This window comes from Diabrotica undecimpunctata, chromosome 7 (assembly GCF_040954645.1).
Source record: "Diabrotica undecimpunctata isolate CICGRU chromosome 7, icDiaUnde3, whole genome shotgun sequence".
NCBI lineage: Eukaryota > Metazoa > Arthropoda > Insecta > Coleoptera > Chrysomelidae > Diabrotica > Diabrotica undecimpunctata.
This window is the reverse complement of record NC_092809.1, coordinates 60,023,940-60,035,701: the sequence shown is the minus strand read 5'-3', so window position 1 is coordinate 60,035,701 and position 11,762 is coordinate 60,023,940. Positions and strand designations below refer to the sequence as shown.

Sequence of the window (11,762 nt, the reverse complement as noted above, 5' to 3'; positions counted from 1 at the left end):
GTAATAGTAATGGATAATGCAAGTTATCACTCCAGACTTATAGAAGGACTGCCCACAACCAAGTGGTTAAAAAAAGACTTGCAGAATTGGCCGAGTTCAAAAAATATTACGTACCATCCCGGATCTATAAGAAAGGAACTTTATTCGTTGTGTGCCCTTCATAAAGAAAAATTTAAAAAATACGAAATTGATGAAATTGCCAAAAATCGTGGAATGACAGTACTTAGATCCCCACCATATCATTGTGAATTAAACCCGATTGAACTGGTATGGGCACAGATAAAGAGTGAAGTTTCAAGAAAAAATACCACTTTTAAAATTCATGATGTTAAACAGTTGTTTTTGGAGGCCGTAAATAATGTAAAACCTGAAAACTGGGAAAAGGCAGTAAATCACACTATTAAAGAAGAGGAAAAAATGTGGAAGCTGGACAATATTACTGATAAAATGATCGAGCCAGTTATTATAAATCTTGGTTCTGAAAGTTCATCTTCTGAATCTGATTTGGATTTGTAACAAGTAGCTGTAAGTTTTATATTAATATTTTTATTCATCTATTTAACATACCTTAGACGGTTTTAAAAACTCTTTTTCTCTTTTGTAATTTTTAAAAATTAAAAAAAAATGTGAATTTTTTAAAACCCTTTTTAATGTAGGCCAGTCAGTTCTAATATAGTGTGTGATAAAAGAGGTCACTTTTGTTTACATATACATAACACTTTATATAGTGGCTAATTGGCTATGCCAAAGCCATTATACAATAAAAAAAAAAACACTGAAATAATTCATTTATTTTTTACAATTATTCAAAGTAATTTTTCAATTAATCTTGAGCACGCCCATGGAGTGGTCGGAGCTACCAGTTAAAATTATGCTAATTACTCTCTCGTTCATAAAAATAAACTATAGAGAGCTCTTAAAGATAATTTTCAGTCGGGTTTCTAGTAGTCCTTGTAAGATTTCTGTTCTTTATGACATGATTGAGAGTCAACTTCGTGCACTTGAGACCTTAGACAAGTTTTCGGCGATATTGTATCCTCTTATTGAGTCACGTTTGCCAAAACATACGATCGACTATTACATCTTGTTTCCGTGTCCATGGAAAATATCGGAGAAACTGCAGAAGTTACATCTTTAGAAACAAGATTGAGTGGGCTAATAAGCTTTTTACAGAGTGAATTTCAAAATAAAGAAGAAATTGATTTAGCAAAGGAAGGTTTTGGTTTACCGACTGAAAATAAATATAAATTCAATAGCCTTGTTGCCAAGAAAAATGTAAAATTACCTAAGCAAGGAACTGATCGGCCCTTAGCGACCGCTGCTGGGTTAATAAATTATGAGGTTTACGGAAAGTAGCTGCGGGACGTTCCACACGTATCAATAAATACACTTTTTAGTGTTTACATCTATTTTCAATACTTAGAAATATTAAAAAAAAAATAGAGCATATCAGAAATTTAATGATTTTTATTCAGACATTTTTTGTTTCTGTCGACCGTTTTCGGTAAAAAACAATTATAAAAAAAACTATTGAGCCTTTCTATCATTCGAGCCCAAAGTTCTTCATCTCGCTCAATATTTTCAATAAACAGGGGCTCTGTATCATTAACATATACTACAAAGTAGCAATAATCTTTTCGGGCAATATTAAGCTGGCCTTGAATCTAAAATAATAAATATATTTTCTAAAAATATGTAAAAAATTGTAAGTAGGTATGTACCTGATACATGTAATAATGGTTCTTTTTTAACTGTAATGTTCCATTTTTATTTTCCAATGTTTTTTAGCGTCTCTACTGCCTCCAACAGGGACTTGCCACTTTTATGCACCTTCAGAAGGCATTTAACTTCCAACAAACTATTATAATCTACAATTCCTGAAATAGTAACTAATGTACCTAATTTGTTTCAAAATAGAAATTCACGAAAACGTGTAATGTGTAATGAAATTGAATGTGTATACATATTACCATCTGGAGTAGCAGCAAGATGATTGTAAATATTATCAATAAATATTCCACACTTCTGTACTCTCTTTTCAGGATTCAATTCAATAAATCTTTGTCTTGCGACATCTTTTTTATCTTTCCCATAAAGGGTATATTCGTTATCCCAAGAGGGTGCAATCATTGTTTTTATTAAATTTCTACAGCTTGTATTAGGCCTTCTTTTGCAAATTAATCCAAAGTAAGAAGCCGTAAACCTATTTCTTTTAATATGCCTTTAGAAAGCATTGTTCCATTGACCAACGGTTTGTTTTTCGATCACCGGGATCTCTTCTCGTTGCACCTAAAATAATGATTAAATTTATTTTCATTAAAAAAAATTTAAAATCTGAAATTTACTTGTATGGTTTTTAGAATCCTAGAATATTCCGACTAATATTCATCTTCGGTTAATGAAGGCTGTAAAGCGTGAGGACCATATTCAGTATTCGTATGTATACTCTGTCTACTTCTTTTTTTTTTCGGTAAGGTGAAACAAAATCCAGTTTTCGCTTAGATTTTAATTCCACAGCCCGTTGGTTTTCCTGTATATTTTGTTTAAAATACTTTCCTGGTGACCTCTTTAATATACTTCTCCACTCTTTTTCCTGCCATTCTACACCTTCGTTGTAACGCAGCCCTGACATTGCTGAGCGACATTTGAAACTACCCCTCCCGGAGAGGTTTAGCCTCTTGCCCGCATTCTTTTTTAACGTTGGTAGGTCTTAAATATTTTTAGGTTAGTTGTAAGTTTGACTAGATTAGCATGAATAAAAGTTTAATAATGAAATGACACCTGTTTTTTATTTTAAAAAAATCTGTCTTTATGAGCAAGCAGAGAGGGCCTCGCAAAATGTATCTCGCCCACATAAAATTATATGATCTTGCTCCGCTACTGCTCATGAGTTCAATAAAATTTATCGCTTTATTACAGATCACTATGGAATTTCCATTGTCAAAGCTTAATCTTCAAAACTTATAGCATGGAATTTCGATTGGACTTCTAGCAACAAATATGAGGTATTTGAGATATGCCTAAAAACGCTAAATTTTTCTTTCACATTACAAACTATCTAAAACTTAAAATTCCTTCTTTTTGACTGTACAAGTACGTTTTTTAAAACTACACAAATTCCACCTAATGCCGTCTTCGTGGAATTATTCCCGTGAAGTAGTGGAATCGTTTGTAATGTAAAAGTTTAAATTCAGGCTTTTTTAGGCATAATTCAAATGCCTTATATTTGTTACCAAAACTCAAAATCGAAACTAAATGTTACAGGTTTTGAAGATTAGGCTCTAACAATGAAAATTCTACGGCGACCGGTCAATGGAAGTAATAAATTTTATTGATCTCAGGAGAATCGTAAAAAACTGCATACGAAATCTGCACTCTTCACCTTTAAAACCCATTTTAATTTTTGTCGATAGGACACTCTGATTAAAAGATATCGAATTTTTACCGGCCAGTTAATACAAATTGTATTTAAAAAATTGATTTCGCTCATAACTGGAGGTGTTTCTATACAAAAAGTGCTAATCAACAACTTTGTTCAAAATTATTTCAGCTACATTTCTTGTTTGAAACATTCTTTTGTACGGCATGCAGATTCTTGGTAAATCGATGTTTTCCATTCCTCCCCCTACTAGAGAGTTTTAGGGATAAGCCCGGGGGTAGGAGTGGCAAAATTGTTTGTATCTTTTTTAGGGTTCCAAAATTGAAATTCCTTCCCAAAATTCAGGTTGTTCGTAAGATTTTTTCTGACTACTGGACTATATTATCTGTGTTAGAGATAAATGTCCAACCTGATCGAGTCACAAGAAAATGGGCAAAAAATATGCTATATTATAATCAAATAAAAGGCAGATATCGAGCACAGTTTTTATTATTAATTCTTGCCCAACTACTTTCTTAGAAAAAATAAAAGGTGAATAGTTCATCAACAGTGTTAAATTGAGGTATAGTTAAAGTACATGCTCATACAAATTTGATTGGACAGTTGAATAGCAAGAAATAAGATACTGCGCAATTTATTATTAAACCACAACGAATAATATTTTGTGAAAAGTAATTATAAGTAATCTAGTATCCTCAAGAATAAGAAAAAGGCAAGGAATATTAGTTGTATCTACGTCAATATTTGATATAACATAACTTGAAATTAAAGAAATGAGTGATTTTTACGCCTTGAGAATACGTCAACATGATGTTACAGAAATGTTTGATTGTGATCACCTCAAATATGTGTATAAAATCTATAATAAATATAAACTACATATAAAACAAATCTGATCATATATCGTATGTATATAAATACCGTAAATTTGTGCTATTAATAGTTCGTTCGGTTTGATTCAAAATAAACAAACCATAAATAAATTGAAGGCACTGAACTTGAGTCAACAAATCCTTTCCTAACGGTTTAGGTAGCGCCGGAGAAAAGATGATCTTTGAATCATAAAAATCTCGGCTACTCACGATATTGTACTTACAGTCGGCGGCAGTTGGTCATAGGTAGTAACGTTCTTTCATAGAACGGTTCGTCGACAAAGGCACTTGACAGGTTGCGCCTCCATCAGATGTATTGGGACGTCTCTAGCAGCGAAGATGATATCAATAAGATACTTCGGCGACAGGTAAACGTATAGGCGATAACGGCAGCGGAAGACGGGATGAAAGGAATCGAATTAGGGGTTAATTCGACGTGGATTCAATCAGCACATCAATTATCAAATCAATGTAGGTACAGCTAATACATCAAATCAATACTCACAATAGAACAGAATAGACTGAATGGACGACAAACAGAATAGACTCAGTGTCTGTAAAGACAAGAGAAAATATATTGTAGAGAAAAAATACATTAGAAAATACAAAGACAGGAAAGTGAAATTCTTCTTCTTCTTCTTAGCCTTCTGTAGTCCATGTTTGGACATAGGCCTCTCCCAACTCCTTCCATCGGTCTCTATCATGAGCAACATATTTTCAATTTTTTCCAGCTATTCTTTTAATATCATCAACCCATCTCATCTGTGGTCTTCCTCTTGGTCGTATACTTTCGTAAGGTCTCCAATGTTGTATTGTAGTATTCCAACGTTGGTCTTTTTGTCTAGCAGTGTGGCCCGCGAAGCTCCATTTAAGTTTGGCAATTTTTGTTGCTATGTCCTCGGCTTTTGTTTTGGATCTTACCCAGTCGTTCCTCTTTTTATCTGACAGTCGTATACCTAACATTGCTCTTTCCATTGTTCTTTCTGTTGTGGCTAGTTTATTCATGTTTGCCTTGGTTAGGGTCCAGGTTTGCCATCCATATGTCATGATAGGAAGGATGCATTGGTTGAACACTTTGCTCCTCAAGTATTGGGGTATTTTGCGGTTCTTAAGTATCCAGCTAAGTTTTCCAAATCCTGCCCATGCTAGTCTTGCTCTTCTAGTAATTTCCGCACTTTGGTTCTCTTTGTCAAGTCTCAGGATTTGGTCTAGGTAGATATATTCCTGGATTTGTTCTATCTCAATGCCATTTATAGTTATATGTCTGGGGTCATCTGTGTTTGTCATTATTTTTGTTTTTTTCATATTCATTTTTAGGTCGACGTATTGGGAGCTGGCTGCTAGTTCCCCTATCATAATTTGCAGTTCCTCGAATGTGCTCGCTATAATCACCATGTCGTCAACGAATCTGAGGTGGTTTAACTTGTTGCCATTAACGTTAATGCCATAGGTTAGGTGAAAGTGAAATTAGAAATTATAATTACTCACCGCCGAATTGGAGGACGTCTGCACTACACAAGATGGTACAAGGAAATGAATAATCCTTTTAGATATAAACGAAAGTTGGATTATATTCGGGAGGTATGGATAGGCTGGCGTTTGATAAGCGAAAAGAGGCTTAAATGCTAATGCCGCAACGGTCTTATTTTGAAACTAGCTTACTTTCCAGTCTTATTTTGTAACTAGCCTACTTTCTCTCGACTAGGAAATTACTGTGTAGATCGCATATCGTTTCTCTAGTTCCTTGAAAATATCCTGTGTGCTCAACAAACGACGAAAAATTCTTTGTTACGACGAAAGAAGTATAACGTAGCTAAACGAAAGATAATGCACTAAAAAACGCACATAACAGGCAGTGTATTACTACAGCGAATCGAGCAACGAAGCACAACAGATCGCCCGCTGTTGTCAGGGGTGTAAACGGGAAACGGATATTTGGAAACGGAAAATGTAAATCGTAATCTTCGAGCATATACTAACTAAAGACCTTTCAATGCTTTGAGTACGAGACATATACCGACAGAGAAAGTGAATAAAACTACGTGCTGTCTCTTTCGCACCTAGTGCCCAGTGCTTCCTCTTTTGTACAGGAAAGTATAGGGGTTTTATAGTTAGGATTAGGTTTGTTTGCTACTCTAGTGCGATCTCGTCTCAGATCGTGACGGCTGCCTTAGTAAGAATATGTTAGAAGGTAATAGTTCTAATAGAATTTAAATAATGCAAAAGTTCGTTGAAGATAAATTAATGATCAAAACAGATAGAAGAATGGTTCAGTGGGTTTTAAAATGACCGCACGTCCGTTATAATTGTCCCAGTTTACGGTTATGATCCCAAATCAAAACAACGGTCTTCACAATAAATTGAAGGTTCCATGCGAGTGCCCATACTGTTTTTTTTTAATTATAAATCATAACAACTATTGTTATGATTTATAACCGGAATATTAGTATAAGCTGTTATGGTGTACATCCATTAGCACGCTAGAATATCAAAAAGTGGTGAAAAGTAAACGGTGCCATCTTGGTGCAGCGAGGAATGGTTTTTCCAGCGCAATAATGCGCCAGCACATTGATCGAAATTTCTAGAACAGTTTTTGGCTAAATACAAGGTTACACGACCCCGCCAGTCTCCTTACAGGTTTATAATAATCTGTATTACGATAGAATCTTTAAACTCTAAATAACTAAGTATAATCAGATGCGCAGATGATAGAATTTTAATGAGTGATGAATTAAATGGACTGTAACGCCTCTTAAATGCCTTAGAAAAGGTGGAGCTAAACATTAACTGTTCTAAAACAATTATAATGGTAACTAGTCGCTTGACATATCAAGATATACAATTACAGGTGGGTGGACAACAAATACAAAGAACAACTCCCATTTCAAATATATTGGTTGCTGTATTACCCAACAACTAGATCAAGACAATGAGATAAAATGTGGAATTAAATTATACTTTTCTGTAACAATAACTTGAAATCCGTAAACTAATTTTCGAAATCAAATTGGGATTTTTGCTTTAATTTGTGCCTTCTAAGAATTACAAGGCAAAAGAGACGTTAATAAAGATGTTATTAGAGAAATGGGGAATATAAAAATTGCATTCCACAACATATCTCCTCAACTAAGCAAAAATTCTTAGCGAATTGGTTTCTAGTACTCGTGCAGAGTATATCGGAATAAAAAGAAAAGGACAGCTAAGATTTGATTTCACGTATAGTCCGTCTGTGTATCCGCTTATACGTATTTCGCCCTAAAAGGTCTCTTCAGAACGGCTATTCACAGTCGCTCTGAACGTGAAAATAAATCTTTTCTGTCTTAGGAAGCAACTCTAACATGACTTCGTATGGACGCAAATAGCGACATCTGATATTAAAATCCGTAAACTAATTTTCGAAACCAAATTGGGATTTTTGCTTTAATATGTGCCTTCTAAGAATTGCAAGGCAAAACAGACGTTGATAAAGATGTTATTAGAGAAATGGGGAATCTAAAAACTGCATTCCACAACATATCTCCTCAACTAAGCAAAAATCCTTAGTGAAGTGCGTCTGTATCCGCTTATACGTATTTCGCCCTAAAAGGGCTCTTCAAAACGGATATTCACAGTCCTTTTCTTAATAACTTGAAACTTCAACTATTAGCAGGAAGCACGGACCTTGAAAATAGTCGCTATTCATTGTTTAAAGGCTTTTGAGATGTGGTAATATATACGAACACTAAAAATACAGTGAAAGGCTATACAAAAAATATACGAAGCAGTTCCTAACAGAGCAGACGCGGCTCCTGAGTTCGTCAAATCTAGAAAAATAGCATATGTTGGACACATCCTACGGGAAAGTCGCCATAATATTTCCTAACTGATTCTGATGGGAAAAATAGAAGGATGAAGAGGAATTTGTAGAAAGCAAGATTCTTAGAACCAGGATAAGGAGAGTAGACTAACTGTTTAAAATCTCAATATAGAGGAGATTTTTCTATTTTAATCGCCAACGTCAAGGAGACAAGATAAAGTAAACAAAGAAGAGTACATAGCATAAGTGCAATAGGTTTATAATGAGTCGCATAGGTGTGGGTGTTTGCGTTCATAAATTTTCCATTAACCATTATATAAGTCCTCGGGACTTCGCAGACCTACTATTATATAAATTTTCCTGCTACAAGTGATGATATTTTAGTTGGTCCACTCTCTTTTATTTTGGTATATTCAATGCGACATCAAACCATTCCTTAGCAATAGAAACGTCTGCAGAAACTGTATTACTGTGCTGAAGGTTCGCGTGTAGGATCCCAATTGGACCAGATACAGAGTCCGCAATCGTGATCGGCTCTCTGCTCGCTCTTTCTACATTTTTGTTTATGGATTCACAAGTTATTTATTTCTGAGTCCTGTTCTTATCTTGTGTTCATTTTATTTCCACGAGTTGCTACGAAATATTGTTAAAATATCAAATATATTGTATATCCCCTATAATGAGTCACAAGTCATCACCAAAGAGTTTTAGACTAGCCTTCTGTGCGTCGATCCGTACCTCATCTAAAAACTATTTGGTGAATTACTACTGGATTGATCGATAAGACCAGTTGTTATGAAATATTATTCTTAAGTTGTATTTTAGAGAATGCGCTAAAGCGATTTTACAAGTGGTAAGTAAATTGAACTGTGAACGTAATGTCTGTTATCCCGTAAGCCGTAATATTATCTGCAATTATAGCATATTATTTTTTTATCTATATTTATTTCATGTGCATGGTGTATCTCTTTCAGACATTGTTATTGAGTGATATTATGATTTGATTTATTATATAAATAATGTATATGTGGCGAAATATTAAGTGGGTACCGCGTAACCATAATAACTTTTCTCCCACGGTTTATTTCATTCTTGCGTGGTTATCCTCACCGTACCTTATCTTTCTCGTTATCTTACCTTATCGTTCATATACGTATTAGGTTTCTCTGTTCCTTTAAAAGTAGGGTGGCACCAAATTAACTTTCCTTCTCTTTATTTTCAGTACTCCACTATAGTTTATTTTTATGAACGAGAGAGTAATTAGCATAATTACTTTGAATAATTGTAAAAAATAAATGAATTATTTCAGTGTTATGTGTATGTAAACAAAAGTGACCTCTTTTATCACACACTATATTAGAACTGACTGGCCTACATTAAAAAGGGTTTTAAAAATTCACATTTTTTTTAATTTTTAAAAATTACAAAAGAGAAAAAGAGTTTTTAAAACCGTCTAAGGTATGTTAAATAGATGAATAAAAATATTAATATAAAACTTACAGCTACTTGTTACAAATCCAAATCAGATTCAGAAGATGAACTTTCAGAACCAAGATTTATAATAACTGGCTCGATCATTCTATCAGTAATATTGTCCAGCTTCCACATTTTTTCCTCTTCTTTAATAGTGTGATTTACTGCCTTTTCCCAGTTTTCAGGTTTTACATTATTTACGGCCTCCAAAAACAACTGTTTAACATCATGAATTTTAAAAGTGGTATTTTTTCTTGAAACTTCACTCTTTATCTGTGCCCATACCAGTTCAATTGGGTTTAATTCACAATGATATGGTGGGGATCTAAGTACTGTCATTCCACGATTTTTGGCAATTTCATCAATTTCGTATTTTTTAAATTTTTCTTTATGAAGGGCACACAACGAATAAAGTTCCTTTCTTATAGATCCGGGATGGTACGTAATATTTTTTGAACTCGGCCAATTCTGCAAGTCTTTTTTTAACCACTTGGTTGTGGGCAGTCCTTCTATAAGTCTGGAGTGATAACTTGCATTATCCATTACTATTACACAGTTCTTAGGAAGAAGATCTATCATTTGTTCGAACCATTCTTGAAAGACATCAGCGTTCATGTCTTCATGGTAGTCACCGGTACGAGTTGATTCAAAAGTTAATAAACCACCTTCAACAAAACCGTCTGAACTGCCAATGTGTACTATTATCAGCCTGCGTCCCTTTCCTGATGGTGGATTTAAACCAGTAGATAAGTTATTTACAAAAGCGTGCCTTTGACTTGTAACAGTTTCATCCTGCCAAAATTTATTTGGTGTATGACCCTCGTTGATCCATGTTTCATCAAGATAAAATATTTTTCTTTTTTGGTTTCTCATTTCCTTTATGGTTCTTAGAAAATGTCTTCTCCATATGACAATATCGCTTCTTTCTAATAAAATAGACTTTCTGGGATTCTTTTTCCAGCGGAAGCCTATTTCTTTTAAAAGTTTCCATAACGTACTTCGACTCATTTCTGGGTAATCCTTATCATCTCGAACTGAGACAAGAACTTTATCCAATGTTGGAAATTCTTGTCTAAAGAAGAATTCATGCACTTTCCGTCGAAGTCCTTCTTTAAAATGATATTCTATTTGAAATTTTGGTTTCCCTGGAGCATTACGTGGCATTTGAAAACTACCACATTTCTCTTCTTTAATAACTCTGTAAATCGTAGATTTCCCAACACCAAGTGTACTGCTAACTAACTCAACGGTCTCATCAACACTTTCACATAAACGTTTGTCTGTAAATGATTTAAAACAATTAAATATTAATGTTTTTTCATTAACTGTTAGAGGACCAATTTTTCGCCGTTTACACGGCACTTCCAAATTTTCCATAACACTAGTATACACAATAAACTGCACCTTGCAACTGAAGTACCTACTTTTAGTGAACTGTTAAGAATTTTGAATACGCCACTTGGACCTTCCTATATACAAAATGGAAAAATCCACTATCACATTTTCTGTGGAATAAGTTTAGAAGGTAATTATCTAGTCAATTACTGTCGTAGATTCCTGGAATTACAGAATTAAATGTTTGATTGTTGAAACCCTTACTTCGTGGAATGCACTCATTTCAGATAAAATAAAACGTTTTATTTTATCTAAAGAATTAAACTTTATTTTGCAAATAGGCAAAGAATTAAACTTTATTTTGCAAATAGATAAAATAAAACGTTTTATTTTATCTAAAGAATTAAACTTTATTTTGCAAATAGGTAGGTACTTATTAAACTTTTATTGGTTATATATAACCAATAAAATAAACATCTTACATTTCTTGCAAATTCATTAGTACCTGTTAACCTCCATCACTCCGACACTGGCAACCTTATTTAGGGATTAGTAACTCTCACAACTATTGTATTCTATTCTGCTCCAACCTTTATACCTGGTGGTCATACTCAATTTAAAATTGTTTTCCTATATACTTCTGTAAACTTGTTGACAAATATCTGTTTTTCATTGAGTCACCCGTATCAACAGTTTAGGGATTTGCATACATAATTTATTGTTTTATTACTCTCTCATACATAAAAATACACTATAATATAAACTTCAATCTGGAGATCCTTTCTGCCAAACCTAGGCTACAAACTCTTAATAATTTTTCAACTCGATTGGAGGTAATTTAAATTTGCGCTTACCTTTTACACTTGATGACTCAAAGCACCTTGCACTGTATTTATCCGTTGCCTCC

The 11,762-nt window shown here is 33.9% G+C and overlaps 1 long non-coding RNA gene across 1 annotated transcript; it reads right to left on the bottom strand.

The window, feature by feature from the left end:
* Positions 1-784: 784 nt before the first annotated feature.
* LOC140446777 (uncharacterized) lies at positions 785-2,695 on the bottom strand. Its single transcript, XR_011951497.1, has 5 exons — positions 2,608-2,695; positions 2,346-2,566; positions 1,964-2,289; positions 1,722-1,877; positions 785-1,664 (listed from the first exon to the last, which is right to left on the bottom strand). It is a non-coding gene; the product is annotated as an uncharacterized lncRNA (long non-coding RNA).
* Positions 2,696-11,762: the final 9,067 nt, after the last annotated feature.